The sequence below is a fragment of the Atractosteus spatula genome, chromosome 24, assembly GCF_055471065.1.
Source record: "Atractosteus spatula isolate fAtrSpa1 chromosome 24, fAtrSpa1.hap1, whole genome shotgun sequence".
Classification (NCBI taxonomy): Eukaryota; Metazoa; Chordata; class Actinopteri; order Semionotiformes; family Lepisosteidae; genus Atractosteus; species Atractosteus spatula.
The window spans coordinates 4,355,134-4,374,838 of record NC_142729.1 but is presented as its reverse complement, the minus strand read 5'-3'; the positions used below and the strand labels follow the sequence as shown (position 1 = coordinate 4,374,838).

The 19,705-nt window shown below is 41.2% G+C and overlaps 1 pseudogene across 1 annotated transcript; it reads right to left on the bottom strand.

The window, feature by feature from the left end:
* Positions 1-3,797: 3,797 nt before the first annotated feature.
* LOC148815794 (L-amino-acid oxidase-like) lies at positions 3,798-18,177 on the bottom strand (annotated as a pseudogene). Its single transcript, XR_016086021.1, has 5 exons — positions 18,119-18,177; positions 17,631-17,670; positions 16,564-16,778; positions 14,515-14,627; positions 3,798-5,150 (listed from the first exon to the last, which is right to left on the bottom strand). The product of XR_016086021.1 is annotated as an L-amino-acid oxidase-like (transcript).
* Positions 18,178-19,705: the final 1,528 nt, after the last annotated feature.

Below are 19,705 nucleotides of genomic sequence, written 5' to 3'. Positions count from 1 at the left end.
TCACTTCTTTGTTCACTCCCTTGTTCCTCCCTTGGTCTGGTTAAAACTGGCTCAACAAATCTTCACACCTCCAAGTATCAGTACCTAATTGCTTCCTGAACAACTTGGGTGTGACCGTTGTTACTGATTGTTCCCTGCTGGACTGTATTCATTTGAACAACTGAACTTGGAAACCTTGAGCGAGAGGCAACATTGACACCATCCTGGCAATTAACACAATCCAATCAATCACGCCTGTTACTGCCTCAATGGCCCACATCCTGCGACATAAATCTTTACTTGTTCCTTTGCAGCCTACTCATGCTTACGCAGCCACCTATTTGAACTACTTCAGCCTACTTCTGCTGCAACCCACTATGCCTTCCTCTAAATCTTTTTCTAGATCTCTATGTCGTTCCTCCTCCTCCTCCCTGGGCCACATTACCCCCTCTCTTACTAAAACAGCATTCCGTCTCTTCACAGCAATCTGTTCCAAGACCCGGCTTTAGAACCACCTCCTGTTCCTTTACAGATATCATATCATATAGCATATATTATAATATAATTCCTAAAGGATTTTGCCTGAATTTTAACACTTTTTCCTTTGACTCAGACACCACCTGGAGTATCACTCAGAGACTTCTACAATAATTTTCTCTTTTCAGCATGGAATAATCCTATTACTTGTTCCTTCAGCATATTTTGCCTGTCAACAACTGCCTCACATATGCTGAAGGGAGCATCCATTTATACAGGGGACCTGCTGCCGTCAGCTATCACAACACTAACCACTGAAACCGAGTCCTTTTTCAATACACGGAAGCTAGAAGGGATCTTAGTAGAACTTTGGACCGTTCAGAGTTTGATTAAGGGAGGGTATATGAGACAGAAAGTCAGCATTGGTGTTCTTCCTTCCAAGCCAGTGCTGTATCACAATCTTAAGGAGGAAAAAATACCAAATGCGGTTGTAATCTGTGACCCGAGGGTGACAACTCAATGCAGTATGGTACCATGGTAACTGCGTGGCAGATAATATACAGTATAAGCAGATAATTTCAATGTGCTTTTGAGGCCCACTTAGTCACTAAGCTCTTTTTCAATTGTGCTGTAGTGCTCAGCTGATAATATCAATGGACTGTAGTTTTGTTCCCTGGGCAACATCCTATTGAGGTAGGTACATGGCCTATACCTGAAGAACAGTGTGTAAAATAATAGCTGGGAAATATCTGAGTAACACAGGACTGGATCTAAGATAGTTGCGAAGGTCCAGGAGGGTTAATTGAGTCACCAGTTTTTGATTCAGTCATAGTTTTAGTCAAGTCGACTAAAATGTCAATTAGTCATAGTCACTAGTCACCCACTTTTAATTTAGTCTAGTCGACGAACTTCTGACTGTAATTAGTCTTACTTTAAGTTGACTAAAACCTAATTAGTTTTAGTCACATTTTAGTCAAGCAGTTTTATTTGTATATAAAATGTATAAAGCTATAATAAAATGTATTTCTAAGAGAATATGTAACACATCTGAAAAGATTGTGCAACAAAGAGTTATACTTTTTGACAGAATCTAAATTGTATTGTTCCCCTGAAAGGTCAAATATCAAATATAAGAAACAATTGTGTAATAAATGGTTAATAATAAATGATCTTATACAAAGACATTGTATGAATCTTTCCCAGTAAGAACATCTATTTTGGCCTGGTTAATAATAATTCTTTAATTTTCTATAAGGTTTCATTGTAAAGTTAATTTTTCAAAGGGCCATTTATTTCAAGTAGAGGTCCCTGATAATGCTGAATTTGCGATAACTATAGGGTAATTGCTGCATGTGTTACTTAAAAATATTAAAACTGGACACGACAATTAATAAAGATCCAGACATTCAGAATGCACAGTGAATAATGTGGTGTAAATGCCACATTACACTACACTTTTTAAAATATTCTATGCCAGGACTGCACTACTTTGTAAACCCAACAGGTAGTACATTTGGGCTATCACCAGAAAATGCCTGTTTTTGGTATCCTGGTCAATGCTTGGGACAATATTTAAGTTGTATACTGTTTAGACTGTGTATTACAGTGCTGTGTTTAGATGAAATGGTGCGCATCCTGAATGGCTGCTTTTGTAAATTGTATCCATTTACATGGGTTTACATTTCAAACACATACTGCTCTCTGGGTTTACATTAGAAATTGTTTGATCATGAACATTTACTCAGAAACATAATTACTTGCAGTAAGCTTCAGTTTTGTAACTAACGGGAAAATTGCTCTGTAATCAGGTAAAACACATAACACAGTACACAATCCAGTCAACACAAGTTGATCCAATATGCAAAGCGGTGACATATATGTATGATATATAAATTAAAATAGACAATCAACTGTTCAAATTAAGCATGTTGTGGAAATAGAAGATAACTAAGTGTTATTGCATTTGAATCTAGGCAGTCTAAATTGACACAGATCAAAAGAGCTCAGATCCATTTTGCAAGGGGTGGTCATGACAGTCAATGGCTATATCGGCTTTCTGCACTGTTTGTTTGATGTTGACACCACCAGAGCTCAATTACAGTGTAACCTGCCTAACCTCAAGACCAGGACTGACTGGCCTTGTGCAATCCCTGAAAAATGTCTGAGACTCAAACTTCCCACTTATAGCAACAGTTGTATTTCATGCTTTTAATTAGATTTTTTTGTTGATTTTTTCCAAACAGCATTCCAAAATTTACAAGACATTTTCCCATGAAGTACTTTAAATCTGCCAGCATTACAATATTCCTTGATTGACCTGACATAAAACTAAAGTGATATGCTGGATTCTTGCAAGATATAATCTTTTTATTTTTAAATGCAGCTCTTCGCATATCTATATCTGACAGCATTTGTAATTTAAATCTCCTATTAAGAGCATTTCTTTGGCCTGTTTCTTTCAATTTGCAAAACACCAGTTTTATCAATAGAAAGGGTTTCCATATTTTTGCTGAAAGGAGGTTTGGATATTGACAACCAGACAGTAACACCTAACAGGTTTTATTTAGAGACTCCAGGAATTTCCTGTGGTCACTCCTTCCCAAATACAATGATATTTGACAGAAGTTCTGGGGGCCTCTTCCTCCCAATTCTGTAACTCAGTGCACCCAGACCTGGTCCTTGAGGAACCCTTTTTGTCTCCTGGTTTCTGCCCCAGCAAAATTCTTAATCACAAACTGAATGAATTAATTTTGTATGTTGGTTAAATTGGCTTTCACCCTAAAAAATGTTATTGGTTGTTACAGGGATTAGTAATAGGTTCCAACCCTGCATCTATGGAGTTTCACCATTGTGAAATGTAAATGCCTAAAATGTAACCAACTGAATCTGTAGAAGTAAAAGCTTCTTTGTTGGTGTCTAATGTCTCAAAGGAGGCATATCCAATATTGTGTCACTCCCACTGTAGGCCTGTCAGGTACCATGTTACCCCCACCTGTCTGCTTATCTTCAGTTGATCAACCAGTGAGAGCTACTTGATCAACTATTGTTGCTCAACTACTCACAGCCAGCATATTACTCAGCTTCAGTGGCAACCCACTGAAGCTAAGCAGGTGTGAGCCTGGTCAGTACCTGGATGTGAGACCTCCTGGGAAAAACTAAGGTTGCTGCTGGAAGAGGTGTTAGTGGGGCCAGCAGGGGGCGCTCACCCTGCGGTCCATGTGGGTCCTAATGCCCCAGTATAGTGACGGGGACACTATACTGTAAACAGGCGCCGTCCTTCGGATGAGACGTAAAGCCGAGGTCCTGACTCTCTGTGGTCATTAAAAATCCCAGGGCGCTTCTCGAAAAGAGTAGGGGTGTAACCCCGGTGTCCTGGCCAAATTTCCAATTGGCCCTTACCAATCATGGCCTTCTAATAATCCCCCTCTATGAATTGGCTACATTACTCTGCTCTCCTCCCCACTGATATCTGATGTGTGGTGAGCGTTCTGGCGCACTATGGCTGCCGTCGCATCATCCAGGTGGATGCTTCACATTGGTGGTGGTGGAGGGGAGTCCCCATTACCTGTAAAGCACTTTGAGTGGAGTGTCCAGAAAAGCGCTATATAAGTGTAAGCAATTATTATTATTATTATTAAAGTCTGGTAATTGTTTAAACAAATAAGCACATCAGCGAAGTTATGAGTAAGCGGTGGAGGTGTAGAGCTCAGCTGGAATGAAAACCAGCAGACACAGTGTTCCAGCAGGACCCAGGAATTTCTACTCTTTTTTTTCATACCCAGGGAAATGCAGGAATAACTACAGTTAGACACTGATCTCTGGAGGGTCTTTGCCTGGCCTTACTGGAACTCTGCCCTCTAGAGATCACTGTGTTTTGGAAAGAAGATACCAGAAGCCCTTTCTTAAAATTCTGTCTTTATGTGTGAAACATCTTCAGCAGACTTATTGTTCATTTGCGAGGCTGCCCTCACTGTGGACTTGATGGATGTCTCAATCCACGCGTGAGGCAGAGCAGTGTGCTCTCCTGCAAAGTAGACTCTCTCAAATGGCTTGAACAGGTCCTGGTAATAATCTGTCAGCTGGAAGGGTGTGAAGAGCACATAGGCGCCCAGACTGTACTCATCCAGGCTCCACTTCTTCACCACCCCTCCTTCATACAGATCGCGGATTCCTTCTCCGTGGATGGCCGCCAGGTCGCTCAACGCCAGCTCCTGGCAGTCCTCGTTGCTCATCCCCAGGAAGAACAGGGACTCATCCGAACAGGTGTAAGAGGCCAGCACCACACCGCCCCGCTCTCAAATGCTTCGTTCATGTAGTAGATAAGCCGTGATGGGTGATCTGTGATGGACTTGCCCCTGTGGATTACTTCCTTCTCCCAGAACTGCTCCTTGAAGACCAGGAATATTTTAGTTGAACTGTCGTAGTGGATGTTCCGCAGGGCTACTCTTTTGCGCAGGGGGAGAGGGGGGTTAAATCTGACAATCAGAGTAGCCTTGGCCGTGCCGGTGAACAGGAGGTAGTCCCCTGAGGTCGTTTTAACTGAGTTGTCCGTTTTGTCTCTGTACGCAACCTGGACGCCCTCGCTGGTCTGATTTATTTCCAAAACTCTTGAATTCAGAAGCACAGTGGTGCTCCGAAGGTATTTTCTCACAGCCTGAGGCAGCCAATCTGTGCCTCCATCTATTTTGTAAAATCTGGGGTAAAAAGATAAGAAGGACAGATCATTTGTATTATTCATTTGACTTATCATTTTCCAGTTCTGTCAGAAGTTCAAGTTGATGACTTCGTCAGGCTGCAAAGGAACAGGTAAAGGTTTATTCCATGCTGAAAATAAAATAAATTAAAAGCTACACAACATTTTGGCTGTGCAGCCTTCTTCAGGGATGAGGGAGAGAGGAAAACTGGCATTTGATATAACATGGGAGAACAAACGCCAATAGTGGTGAAGAGATGGGAGCACGAGAGAAGCAGCATCGACACTCAGGTGGTATGAAGTAAAAAGTCTGTTGTTGGGAGAAGGGAGAAGGTGGGATCCTAGTTTCATGATTAGTTTGGTTTTGGATGTCTTTCTGGAAGAGGAATTCCCAAACCCCTCTTTGAGACGGAGACGGAGAGATAAGTATGATCATGGCTGTTAGAGGTGAAATGGGAAACTGTGGGAATGAAAGAGAGGAATTTTCTGCAAGAGATGCAGTAAATAAAGTTGCTGGAAATACAAGATGCCATCGGAAGTGATCTGGAATTGTCTAGAGGGGCTGTGAATATGCATGCTATGGGATATATATTTACAAGTGATTCAGCAAGTTCTGTTGCAAGGGGAAGTATCTGGTGTGGATGGTTGCTGAGGGCGGTCTAGGGAACTGTTAACAAGAAGGTTATGCAGATTAGGTGGCTGGCAGTATGAGATGATTGGGTGGTTGGAAACAGTGGAGTGCAGTGGAGAGATCATCCTGTAAGATGGGGAAGTTGTTAATAGTCCTGGAAATAGAGAGTGTGTTAGGGTTGTAGGGAAGCACAATAAAGCAGAATGGAATGCGGTTCTGAGGCTGGGAGTTCCTAATTGATAAATAATAATTGATCCGAGGGCTGTTTTTGCCTCAGACGAGGGCCCCGTCAATAACATAGGTGGGGTATCAACTTGTTAATGAAAACAAGGGAAAAAATATTTAAAATGTTAAAGTGAGTTTGTAAAATGTTTTTATTGCGAAAGTTCTAGGTCATGTTTCTCTTTGATTTAGTGATCAGTCACGAGTTCTAACTGAATTGTAGGACTGCAGAAAATATCCAAGATTCTTTATCAGGGACTATACTGTACAGTATACCTTATGAGCAATAATGACGCCCAAGACTCAGATGCTTTGCAAACATTTGAGTGTTTACTGTAAGTATAATAAGTTTTGGCTTAACTCGTTTGGTTAAGAGGCAGCCTCCTGACCACAGGATGAGGAGGCTCAACCTCCAATACAGAAAGAAATAAGTGAATCACAATGCCGCCAACAGAAAAACAGAGACAGAAAAAGTGTACAGGCACCGTATGGTATGCAGACATTATGTTGAAAAGAGATAGTAGATGTTTAAAGCTGTAGGACACCAGAGGTAGGATGTCAGATAGACCCAGGGCCGAACTGAGCACCTCCCTAACTACAGTTAAGAACTTCCGTATGATAGCATGTTTAAGGCAACTTGTTCAAGGGACCATTTTTGGAATAAATGAATAAATTGAGGGTGTGGGAAAATTTGAATAAATTATCAGATCAGCTCCACAGATCTATGTAGGAGAGACTTCTCCACGCAAAGGAAGAAGGTTGTGGGACTATGGAACAAGCTGTCCAGCCATGTTGTTGAAGCTGATAATCTTTCAAGAAACACCTGGATAAGATCTTTGGATCAATTAACTACTAAACTACCAAACAGGCTGAATAGCCTCCTCTTGTTTCTAACCTTTCTAATGTAGCCTGTAGAGATACTATTGAAAGTGATACATTAACTCCATCCATTCACTTTCTAACCATTTCTTCCAATTCAGGGTCACTGGGAAGCTGGAGCCTATCCCAGCAAGCAATGGAATGTAGGGTACATCCTGGATGGGACGCCAGTCCATCACAGAGCAAACACACAGATACAGACACGCATTCATACCAGGGCAAGTTCTCCCAGATGCCAGTGAAACTACCAGTAAACCTTTAGACTGTGGGAGGAAAGTCACACAAAAACAGGAAGAAAATACAAATTCCGTGCAGGTAGCATACCAGGTCTGGGATTGAACCCAGGGCCCAAGCGATGCTAAATGCTGCACCACTGTACTGCCCAATACACATTCATTCTTAAATGAAATTTCCTCCAACTTTCCTTTTTAACAAGTTGTTTAAACAAGTTTACCCTTACATAAGTAAGATGGAATTGCAATGCATGACATTTGTAAAGTACTGTATTTCTCCCCAACAAGGTATACATCATAAACAGATAGCACTGACAGCTTGTCACTCAGGCTTGTGTGCTGACTCTTAAATTACTCCCTAGGGGATGAATAAAGTATTTTGAATTAAATTGAATTACTTTGTAGTTACTCCACTGTCATCATTGTAATTGTCAGTATTGCAAAATGTTCTTCCTTCCAAACCTAGTTTTACTACGTAAGAAAATGCCACAGGTTTAAAAATCTCACTTGACGTCATCATTGATGTCATTCTCCCTCCTCAGATTTTCGCTGAAGGTAGTGTAAAACAGGGACTGTGCGTTTAAGACATCTCCAATCATTTGGATAGCATGTCGGCTGAGGTTACTTTCTCTCTTAGATATTGCTGTTGAAACACAGAGCAGACAAATCAAAAATCCATTTTGACTGGTAATATACAGTTTTTAAAGCTTGGAACTTGTAAGCTCTTTGTAAAAGAAGATAACATGGTCAAAAATCACAGATTTATTTTAATTTAATCTATTTAATTACTAGTAGTTGGATGTGTTGTCTTCTGTCAATGCTAACTACTGTGCCACCAGATACCAATCAATAAAAAAAAACTAAACTAGATCTGTAAGCAAACACTGAAGTGGTTTAATCTTTAGACTTTTGCCAAATTACAGTGTCGGTGTATCTACAGTATATTTCACTTTATGAATGAATCTGTAGAAGGCTCAAACATGATTATTATAATACAATATGATCATCAACATTTTTTTCTCTATACACTGTGGGGATAATTAATGCTAAAAACCATCATGATCAGAACTCCAACGTTCCAACGGCCAACATCACCTTTACAGAATAGGTATCATATTTCTTGAGGACACGCTGGCACTGTGATTGATCTTTCTCAATTTCATCAATGACCTAGATGAAAAAATATTCTCTTAGATCATCAAGGCCATGATAATCTAATTTTTCTTGAGCTCAATAACATGTCTAACAGAGTGACATATTATTAATCTTTCACATAAAATCTTAGATGATGACCGTTCTCATTTTAAAACTCAGCTCATCACGTCAATGTGCCACTAGAGACTGCACTTACCAATTAACAGCACTGATCTTGAGCTTAACCTTCTGGACATTGAGATTAATACAAGCTTCTTATTGTTCTCCTGTTGCAAATTCTGTTTGTGACCAGGGTTGAGCTTCAGGTCAGAAGATACTGCTTTTTGACTAAAATCTCCTAGTATACTTTGAAATCCACCAGTTCTTCAGTTCTAACTAGGACAGCTGGTCTAGAGGAAGTATAACATCTCTAAAGTAGAGCAGACACATTTATGCTCTCCACATAAGGGTTGCTATTCTGGTTTACCATCAGCTTCAGCTTTCGTCCAATCATATTGTCTCAGCTATTGGGATTCAATTAGTCACTCATGTCTCACTATGGAAATCCTACAGTCCAAAATAGATTCATGAGGCCAGTGATGAAAAGAGAGAGTGTCTTTATTATCCCCGGGGGACAAGTTGTTTTACAGCAGCAGTGTTGGTGTATATTGGTGTACAGACAAACAGAGAAAAAAAGACAGAAGCAACAATATACAGACATATTTACATTGAAGGTCAAGGGGTAAGTAAGGATATGGCTACAGGTATGAATGAGAACTTAAATCTGTTGGTTTTGGAGTTCGGGGTGAGAAGGGTAATCACAGATGGATTGTGCTTTACGCAAAACACGTGAATGGAGAGAGCTGGAAGATCAGCGTAAATGACCTTCTGACATATTTTCACAAGTCTCCCCAGTTTGTTCTTGCTTCTCAGATACAGGTCACCAAACCAGTAGTCCAGGGTAAAAGTTAGAACAGATTCAAGGAAGGGGTCTATTTACCCACTGTAGCGGCGAGGCTTAATAATAAGGCAGAATTAAGTGTTTCTGAGCTTCCCAAATGAGGCCCCATTTCTCTGTTCATCTCTGTGGTGCAGCCACAGAGAGACCATTAGTGCAGGGTGATTTAAGGTTTCCTAGGACAGCTCCCAAAGGGGGATGCACTTAGCTAAGCCTGGCTATCATGATCAATGGTCATCCATTGGCGCCTATCTGTCTAGGGAGTGCCAGATGGACATCTGGACTGCATTCCTAGGTGTCAGGAGTAAATGACTCATATCTCACCTTGATCAACCAATCAGGGACTGGTAGGGCCGAGTAACCCACGTGGGACTCTGATGCCCATGGAACTTTCAGCCAATCAACGAGCTGAAGTTCCTCCAGGTAAAAACAGGCAACACAGAGAGCCTGTGAGATTCCGAAGGGATTCTGGAGAGGATTCTGTGGACTGTTCTAAAGGGAATTCAAAGGAGAATTCCAGGGCAGGACGGCCCAGGAGCAGAAGGCTCCCAAGGGCAGGACATTCTCGCAGCGCGCCTCCTGACCATCCTGAGACTCAGCCCGGACAACCACGGAACGGCCAGTGTGTCCGAGTGCCAGAACTTTCCTTTGTTCTAAGAGTCTAGAGTGGAGGTTGCCAGAGAGTAACCAGCAGCAGGCCTCGTGAACAGATCGGAACTGTGGACAGCTGAATCACTATTCAGAACTAGTCTTCATCAGGAACGAACCGGTCCTCTTCCTGACTTGCTGGGACCCACAGTCATCTTTTCTCCTGTGCACAAACTGTGCTAGTTAAAGCCAACACTAACTAGCCGGTCAGTGAGCATCAGCAGCGCACCGTCGCAAGCCGCACAGCACAGCCTGGCACGGAGCCAGAGAGCGCGGATTGGACAGCAACAGCCTGCAACTGTTTCTTTGTGCCTGCAGGAGATCTGAATCCCCAGAAATTGGATGAGTATTCAACTTCAATGCATTACAGCTCGAGAATTCAATTGTTATCCAAACCAGTTGATATCAATTTAATTCCTAAGAGTTATGTACTTGTTTGAGTATCTAATGTAGAAGTTATAACCAAGTTCATTTATGAAACGGTCTAAATGAATGATATACTGAACGTATGTCCTCTTGATGTGTAACACTTCGTAACTGATTGAATATATACCTTTTGTATTCTGATAACCCTCTCGATAAGATCTGTTAGGTTTATATGCATATTCTATGTATTAATAAATGTATCCTCGTGTATAAGTACCTGTGTGTGTGCGTTGTTTGAGTTATGTCGCATGGTTGGATTCTAAAGCCATCAAAAGAATTAACTTTGTGATTTACTGCTACAATTAATAATTGTCACAGTAAATGCCCAAACCCTACAGAACTGGTGCCTTCAGAGAGCCACTATGATTACATATTTGGCGTCCCTGAGCCGGTTTTCCCTACACCACCCATCTTTCTGGGTTCACATTGAAAACCTTTAATCTACCCCATTAGACATGATCCTCTAGATTGTGAACATCACAGTCAGAACTCTCATGGATATATTACCTTTCTGATGGCTTCAGAGTACAGCTGTTTAGCAGATTTCCCTCTTTCATAATCCTTCACAGTGTAGCCCAGAAGATCTGGATTCTTATCAACATCATGCACCCGGTTGAGTTTCCCATTAGTAAAGTACCATGTGCTTTCATCTGCGTGGATGAACTCAGATAATTTGAGTCCATAGTGTTGTACATAGTGAAGGACTAGTCTGAAAATATCACAAGAGTTACAGAACACAGAACATTTAAATGCGGAGCTGAGAAATATCAGAATGTAATTTCCTCTGTTAGGTAACTGTTGTCTTAAACAGATATGATCATGTTAATATTTTGATATAATAGTTCTACCACAAAACTGTTGAGTCTCATATTAAAATCCAGCAGTAAGACAAGATAAATTTTGTCCAAAATATTGTTTAAGGCTCCTGTTCAGGGACCTGGGGTGTGTGTGCTTGGTTTAAGTTAAAACTTGTCTTTCCAGAGGAAGGCATTCACTCAATGTAAAGGAAATATGGCTTCAGAACACAGAGCTTTCAGAACACAAAGTTTCTTTATTAGACTTTTGAAAAGCTTGAAAACCACATGTTAGTCAAGAAGACATCTTGAGAAGGGGAATGATTCTTCAGGATGCTTAGAATTCTGCTACTTAGAAATCTAGATACTCACAAGATCAAGATAATCAGTGATGACCTATCATGACCTAGAGTGATAAAGGAAAAAACATCTTAGATGTGCACTGGAGCCCTGGGTTCAGGTCTAGACCTCTGTGGAAAGCTCTCTGATGGGAGGTTGTGTGCTCTCACCATGTTCTGTGTGTTGTTGCCCATAGTCCAGAAACACACAGTACTGGTATCTTAACTGATTGCTAGGAAAATTGGCCCTGGTGTGTGCATTTCTGAGTTTATGTCTGTCCTGTCATGGACAGCCTGTATCCTGACTCATGACATCCAGCTCCCTGCATTTTTCTAAGACAGGTTAGAAAATGGATTGTAGTTCCGTTTAAGGTACCAGCCTGTAAGAGCTGGGGGATGCTTTTAATCTTAAGTTAAGTTTAGTTGCTGATTAGCTTCAGCTCAATAACACCGGGACCAATTCATTCACCAGTGATAAAGGAAGCTGCAAGAAGCATCTTTTATCAGGGGCCCGATAGTAATTGTCAATAATCGGACATTCAGGATGCCCTGTCAACACAAGGATGAAAGAGCTCAACTTCATTTTGAAATGCATGAGCATCTCCATCACTTCTTTATTCACGTTACATCCCAGTGGAGAATAAAACCTCTTGATTGAGGCATGTTTGAAGAGGAAAATCAAAAACCCCTTATTAGACAAGTGTAGAGAATGAACCCATCCATTTCCCAGTGCAGGGTCATGGGGCAGCCACAGCCTATACCAGCAAGCCACAAGCAAAAAAGCAGGGTACCCCTTGGACAAGACAACAGTCCATCACAGGCCACACAGAAACACGCACACACTCACACCAGGGCCAGTTTTCCTAAAAGCCAATTAATCTAATAGTATACTCTGGGACTGTGGGAGAAAAACACCTCAAGGAAATCCACACAAACAGAGGGAGAGCAAACTACTGTACATAGACAGCACCTCAGGTCTATTATTGACCCTAGAGACCCAGAGCTGCAAGGCAGCAATGCTGACCACTGCACTGCACGGTCAGTGAACTCTAACTGTTGCTTGAGCAGAATATAATAGGTCAATTGCAATGGACTTTGATACAGCACACAGCTGCTTTCTAATTCGCTGACTAGTTAATATGGCACTTTGTGAAGTATATTTCCAGCTCTGAGCTCAATTGCAAAAAAAAATGTGTGGAACAAAGCTGCAGAGCATATGAACTTGTGCTTAGTACGGTGCTGAGGGCTCTAGTGTTGTTGTTCTAATGAGCACAAACCTCTGGAGGTGCCCGATTCAGAGCATTTCAATTCATCTGATTAATAAGTTATTATAAAGGCCATGTTAATATAATTACTGTTTGTCTCATGTTCGTATAACTGAGTAACTCCCAGACAAATAAGGTTTTAATTTAAGAATTTAATTTAAGAAGTGCATTCATGCTAAACTACACCAAATGAGGGTCTGTAACTACTAGTGCAAAACTGAATTGCAATTAGTCAGGAAAGAAATGAGTACAGCAGCTATAGATTTGAATTGAATCAAATTGTAATAGCTTTTATTTCTAAGCACCATAATTTCAGCTCCTCTTGTGCCTTATCAAACTCTGAAGCTAACACTACAGGGAAACACTCTGTCGGGAGTTGAAGGAATTCTCATGGCACCCAGCTCTGCCCAGCTCTGCCAGCCCCTGCTCTCATATACTGTACTGTAGCTGTACTATAAAGTTGAGTCTTATGCACTTTAAGGGGGTATTTTTTGCTCTTCGTCTAAGTTTTTTTTTCTCTTAAGCAAATGCTCAAATTTCCCTACACAACTATTTCTTTGTACCCCTAATCCCTCAAGATCCCTGATTTCCCCTGAGAACCACAAGTGTAGAATTCCATCCCAATAAAAAATATTCATTACTCAGATGTGAGCACATTTAACACTTACAGTGCATACATTTCAATGGAGTGTATTTCCTTCAATTGCCAGAATATTCACCATCATATTCAAAAGGCTCTACATGAATTAGATCTAAATGTAACAGACTTAGTCATTTATTAATGACTCTGGGGTTAGAGCAGGGGATGCCAACAGGCTGAAAAAGCTCATCAAAGAGCAAGTTCTATCATTGGGTCTGATCTGGACCCCATGGAGGTAGTGGCTGAGAAGAGAATGGTGTCCAAATTAATGACCATCATTGACAACGTCTCTCACCCCCTCTATGACATGCTTGTTAGAATGAAGAACATGTTCAGCAATAGGCTGATTCAACCATGGTGTGACAGGGAGCGCTACAGAAGGTCATAAGACTTTTCAACTATGTGTCTGGGCGGGGGCAACATTGACATTGACCTGATTTTTGTGCAATATATGCTGGGTGATTTGTGCAATATATTTATAATGTGCAATACATCTTTTTGTGTACTGTACATTCTGGTTTGTTTTGTATCTTCTGTACTGTGAGCAGTTCTGTATACTCCATTTTTTACTTTTAACTGCACTTCTCACTGACTCTACTGACAGTATTGTATTATTGTATTATCGTATTATTGTATCATTTTGTTACACTGTGCTGTGTTGACTATGCCAGGCTGCTGTTGCACTGCAATTTCCCTCACAGAATTAATAAAGTATCTAATGATGTTTAATAAGCTTAATTAAAAATAATTGTGATTTAACAGAAAGCAATTTTAATTAATTACAACATGATCCATCACTTGGAGAATTTCTTAGTTACAGTTCCATTATATTCCATTTCCACTATATACGGGAACATTCTAACGTGATCCAGTGTTCTGCTTAGTACGCTACCAAGATGCTTAAACTACTGTACAGTATATGAGGAGGTTAAAGTTAGTTCCCTACTTTTAGAACGACTAGAGGGCAGCAGCTGTTACTTTGGTTTTAATATGGAGCTGCATGCTAATCATGTGTTCACAATTTCAGGCTAATATTGTTAAATAGCCTGGCATGACCATTTAATATCTCAGCTGCAGCAATAATCACAATTTTGTTCTACCAATTTACTCAATAGGAAAAAGTTCAACATTAGCACTATTTCAGCTCATCTTGTGCCTTATCAAATCCTGAAGCTAGCACTCCAGGGAAACACTCACTCATGAGTTGCAGGAATTCTCATGGCGCCCAGCTCTGCGTGCCAGCCCCTGCTCTCATTCCTGTAGGTGAGAATGTGTCCCCTGAGTCTGTCACTGGCTTCCAAGATCTGGACCTGTAGAGAACAAGTCACTGTGGGTACAGAGGGCAAGGGTAACAGGACTGTGACAGGCCTACCTCTCAGCTGCTGACTGATGGGTACCAAGCACATAAAGAAACACACTTAAATCAAATTACCATAAAGAAACTTTATTCAATCAAAGGACTATACTCAACACAAAACCCAACACCTACTACTACTCTGAGTGTCTCTTTATATACCAAACTAAGTTTAAATTAATCCTTTGTAGGAATATGGCCTGGAGCCCTTCACCTGTTATTTAATTAGTCCTATGATGAATCATGTAATGCAGTTTTCGATGAACGGAAGACCTACTGACCTCTAGTGGAAGGTCAGCTGAAACGATTATCTTAATTAATGCTGACACAATGCAATGACAGGTTCCTGCTGGGGTACTATTTGCAATACTATATTGGCAAGAATATTACTGCAATAAAAATTTGTTAGTGATCTGAAGTTTGTGGAGAATGGTAGCCAATAGAAAAAAAATGTGTCCTGTCTGGGATATTTTAATGGTTCCTTTGCTCAACACCATTCTGTGCCAGATTCTCCATGTGGTACCATCAATCCCAAGTGTATTCCGTGTCAGTGTTTATGTGCTGGGAGTGGCATTTATATATTCCTTCAACTCCGAACAGCTGAGAGAGGAGAGAGCTCCACCTTCCATGCATGGATCCTTTTTGCTTGTGTCCGCCTGGTACTCCAGTTCTCAAATGGAATAAAGCAAGCCAACCGCGTGAAGAAATATTTTTTTAAAATGCTGAAAACAAGAATTTCTGAATGTGTTCTTTTCAAAGGTGCTGTTTTCGAACTGTATTACTGACAATACAGTGTCCACAAAATATTCCTGTTTTGCAAATTATGTTGCTATCTGTCCATAAATCTCTTATACATCACATCTAATTAAAAAAAAAAAACTCATGGCCACCTAGCACCATAGCATAATTTGGCCCTTGTGAATGAAATGTTTGTTTTTTAAGAAAATCTTTGCTGAATCAATATTGCAACTTAAGGTCTCCAAAATTCAAACCGGAGCAGAAGAGTAATATAGCATCAGTGGATGAGGTGTGGAAGGATTTACTCAGTCCTGAGCCACTTCAGTTACCACGAACACCAGGCAGGATTCTAACACCTTCCATCCTCCAGCACCCCATGTCAGCCTGCTCTGCCAAGAGGATTGTCAAGCAGTTGGGTGGAAACAGAATTGCTGAACCAATCTTAACCTGCTCTATACTAGAATAATGTACTGTACATGAGAGACCAACATGTTTTAGAAATACAAGGCTGGAACATTATAATAACTGTCCCCCACAAATCAGAACAGGGGTCTGAGGGTCAGTTCATGGAGTGTCTAGTATCTTTTGTTTTTGTTCCTCCTGAGTTTCATAGTTTGTCTACATGATTAATGTCATAAGATAAGATAAGATCACTTTATTAGCCATATATAATTTCTTGTATAAGGAATTTGTCATTTCGCATACACCAGCTTACTCTCCATGAGACACACAGGCAGGGAGAGAGAAGCTTGGGGTCAGAGCGCAGGGTCAGCCATTTATACAGTGACCCTGGAGCAGCTGGGTTTAAGGGCCTTACTCAGGGCCCAACAGGGCAGGATTTCTCTGCCAGCTGCAGGATTTGAACCTTCCAGCCATAGGCACAGATCCTTAGCCACAGTGCCACTGCTCCCTATGTTACCGGATAAGTATGGTCATTTATAAGTATGGTCATTTAATTACCTGAGCTTTTACTGCCATTAGCAATGTGATTGTTTTCACTAATTAGCCGTCCAAGACCTTCAGAAGTACAAGACCATCCTGTAGATGTCTAACTGTGCAAATCATGGAGTATGAACAAAATTCTGAAGACGCTAGACCCTCTAGGAGCTGAGGGTGAGACTGCTGCCTCCTGAGGCAGTATGTGAAAATCATACATTGTGTCCAGCATCCTCCAGGAGTTTGGCAGCGATTAATCCGGAGATCCCTGCTCCAACAATCACAAAGTTCTTCGGAGGGCCAGTCCTGATGAGGCCTTGCTTCACGTCTTCCAGCAGGTGCTTGTAATCGTTATCGCGGAAGCACTGCTCAATGACACTGCTGCCTGCTTGCACATGTGCTAAGAGCACCACAAAGCAGCCCAGCAAGATGACTTTGGGGAGAAGAGCAATATCAGGTTAGGCAAAGGACACAAAAGCATTAACATGTGCCGTACGGGGCAAAGAAGTTATAAAAAAATTATACAGGGGTATAAATCAATAAACCAGACAGTGACTACACTTGTTTCTGTGAGTTCATAACATTTTAATCCACAAGGCCCAGTGACTCAGATTCTTAGGTCCTAGAACAACTCAGGCTGGAGGACCTTTCTATATTTTCTTAAAAGCTAAATGCATGTTAATGAAACAGATTTCCTATATGATCTTTTGTTTGAATGTTTATTTTCAGCGATGAGTATAGATCAAATCAATGGAAACACAACCTTTTTCATGTGAGCCTGACACCTCTTGGGCCAATTAAGGTACAACACAGGGCCAGCAAAAATACAACCAGCTACACTGTGTGGCAAATGGCACCAGAGACATCAAGTCATTAATCTTTTCTTGTCCTCTCTTCATCCCACTGACTGATGGTCCCTGCTTGAGCGCTCACCTGTACACTGTACACCTAGCACTCTGCTTGAGAGAAGAGTCAAGGTCTGGGAGGTGAACTGTTTGGGAGGCTTATTTAAGAGATTGCTCTGTGATGACAATCTCATCAAAACTGCCTCACTAACCGGACAATATGTCCTTTGCAACCACTAAACAGAATAAAGCTAAAGTTAAAATTAAAATCAGATTTTCTGATTTTCAATTATGCATTTTTACATAATAAGTCACTTACACTTTTAATTTGCAAATAAACATTTAGTTTTAACATAAAATGCATTTGAGCTGAAAACCTTCCCGAATAGCTTATGAGTTAATGAGAATCATTAGAGAGAGAATCAAAAGAATATATTTACTTGCACATGATGCCATGGTCCCAGTCTGCATTTTTCCTTTCTATAAAGAAAAAACAAGGACAGTCCTTTGCACTGAGGTACCATCTTAACTATATAGCACCGGAGAGTCCAACTTGTAGGAGTTGCTGGTGTGGAGATGAGCACTAGACTTCCTTGCAGTTTGCTGAATTACTCAATGAATCCCTAAAAAGTGCGTACCTGTTACAACTCCCTGGAAGGGAGAAAATTACGTCTTTAGTACCTACTCTGTGTCCATTTAAGAAGCAGAAAGACAACAGTTCTAAATAATAGTGTTGTTTTATCACAGCTATGCTACAGTATGTGGGATTCAATTTTAAAACTACAAAAGAGCTGCATGAATAATTATTTTAATGAGACATTAAAAATAAGTGCACAAGTAGAACATGCATGTTGCCATCACTAGAATCCAAAATAATAGCATTTCTGTTGGGTTTCCCTTGTGAAAAATGTTTCTAATTGTCACTTACCTGGAGGGATGATATTGTTGCGTTCAAAGTTGGGAATCCAGCTGTTGCCCTTGTGCCTCGTATTTATACTGTATCTTCTCTGCAGTGGGAAGGAGAGCATCTGTTTTGGCAATCTTTGAAGGAAAGACATCTGCGCCTCACAGTCACTTAACTCGTTTTTCCAGAAAGTGGTTCGCCCAAGAGGCCATGTGGGAAAAAGTATTTATTTTGTTTATTGATAATTTGCTTTTATTACACAATATGAATTAAAGGCAAAGAATGAATGGGAAGCAAAAAGGATTGCATAACATGTAAAACAGCAGTAAGTGAGAGCTAGCTTCATACTTTGACAAAACGTACATGTTGCCAGCCCCTGAGGAAATTAAAAGAACCCAGTCTCATCACACAGCCTCTTTTTGTGAAGCAAAGCATGGAGATGAGATTTTCTGTAAATTCCTCCAACATCTTTCTCAAAACATATTGTTTCTTTTATGAGGAAACAAGCTATGTTTTATATTTGTCTTTCAGTGGAGCTGTCCAGTCTCTTTAGACAACATATTGTTAACAAAAGTAGGTTTGTGTTTGGCATTAACCCACTGACCATGGGTTAAGTGTGTGTGAGTGTGTGCTTGTGTCTGTCTGCCCTGGTTCCATGAGATACTTTCCCATCAAGTACCAGGGCTCTGGGTTTAGTTCCTGGGGTGCTGTCTGTGTGAAGTATTTATGTCAGGTCCAGTCTTGTTAGACCTGGAGGACAGCTTGTCCAGTGGTTCACGTCCAGTCTTGTTATACCTGAAGGACAGCTAGTCCAGTGCTTCAGGTCCAGTCTTTTTAGACCAGGAGGGCAGCTGTTCTGATGGGTTAGGTCCAGTCTTGTTAGATCAGGAGGACAGCTGGTTTACTGGTTAAGTTCTAGGGCACATCTGATTCAGTGGTCAAAATGCAAGAAGTGTTATACCACAAGGCCATCTGGCCCAGTTTCTTGAAAGACGTTTTGGAATACTCATGGAAAATATATACTGTATCGTGATGGAAAAAAGAAATGCATCACCTCCTCCTCCACACACTGGCTCTCCATCTCCGTGGAACAGGCTGAAGAGTGACTCACCCGTGAAGAGGACCTAATGCCTCTGCTGACGAATCCATCACAGCCTCTGTCTGGCCCACTCCAGTCAGGTGTGATGTCTAGGAGGTGTGAGCAGAGGGTCTCTGACAGGTCACCTTGCTCTAAGTCCAGCAGCATGGAGTCTCACTGTCCTGTCACTGATACAGGCATTGTGTCTGCTGGCAGTTTCAGCAGCAGTACAGGTGGCAGATCTGAAACAATCTCTCAGATGGACCAGTCTGGTTTGTCGGTCCTACTCTGGTGTGGTCACTCGACAGCGACCGGATCTTGGACGGTCATCTGTCCTGCCGGTCTGCTGAAACCCTCTCTGCAGTCGGGACACAGTGAAGCGGCTTACTCCAGTGTCTGGCAACACTGGCACATGACATGCCTGCCTGCAGCATGCCAATGGCCCTCTCCCTGGCTTCTGGTGACATTCTAGGCATTATGTAATGCACAGAAAAGTGACTAAGTGTGGCCTTTTTCTTGCAGTGACCTAAGCT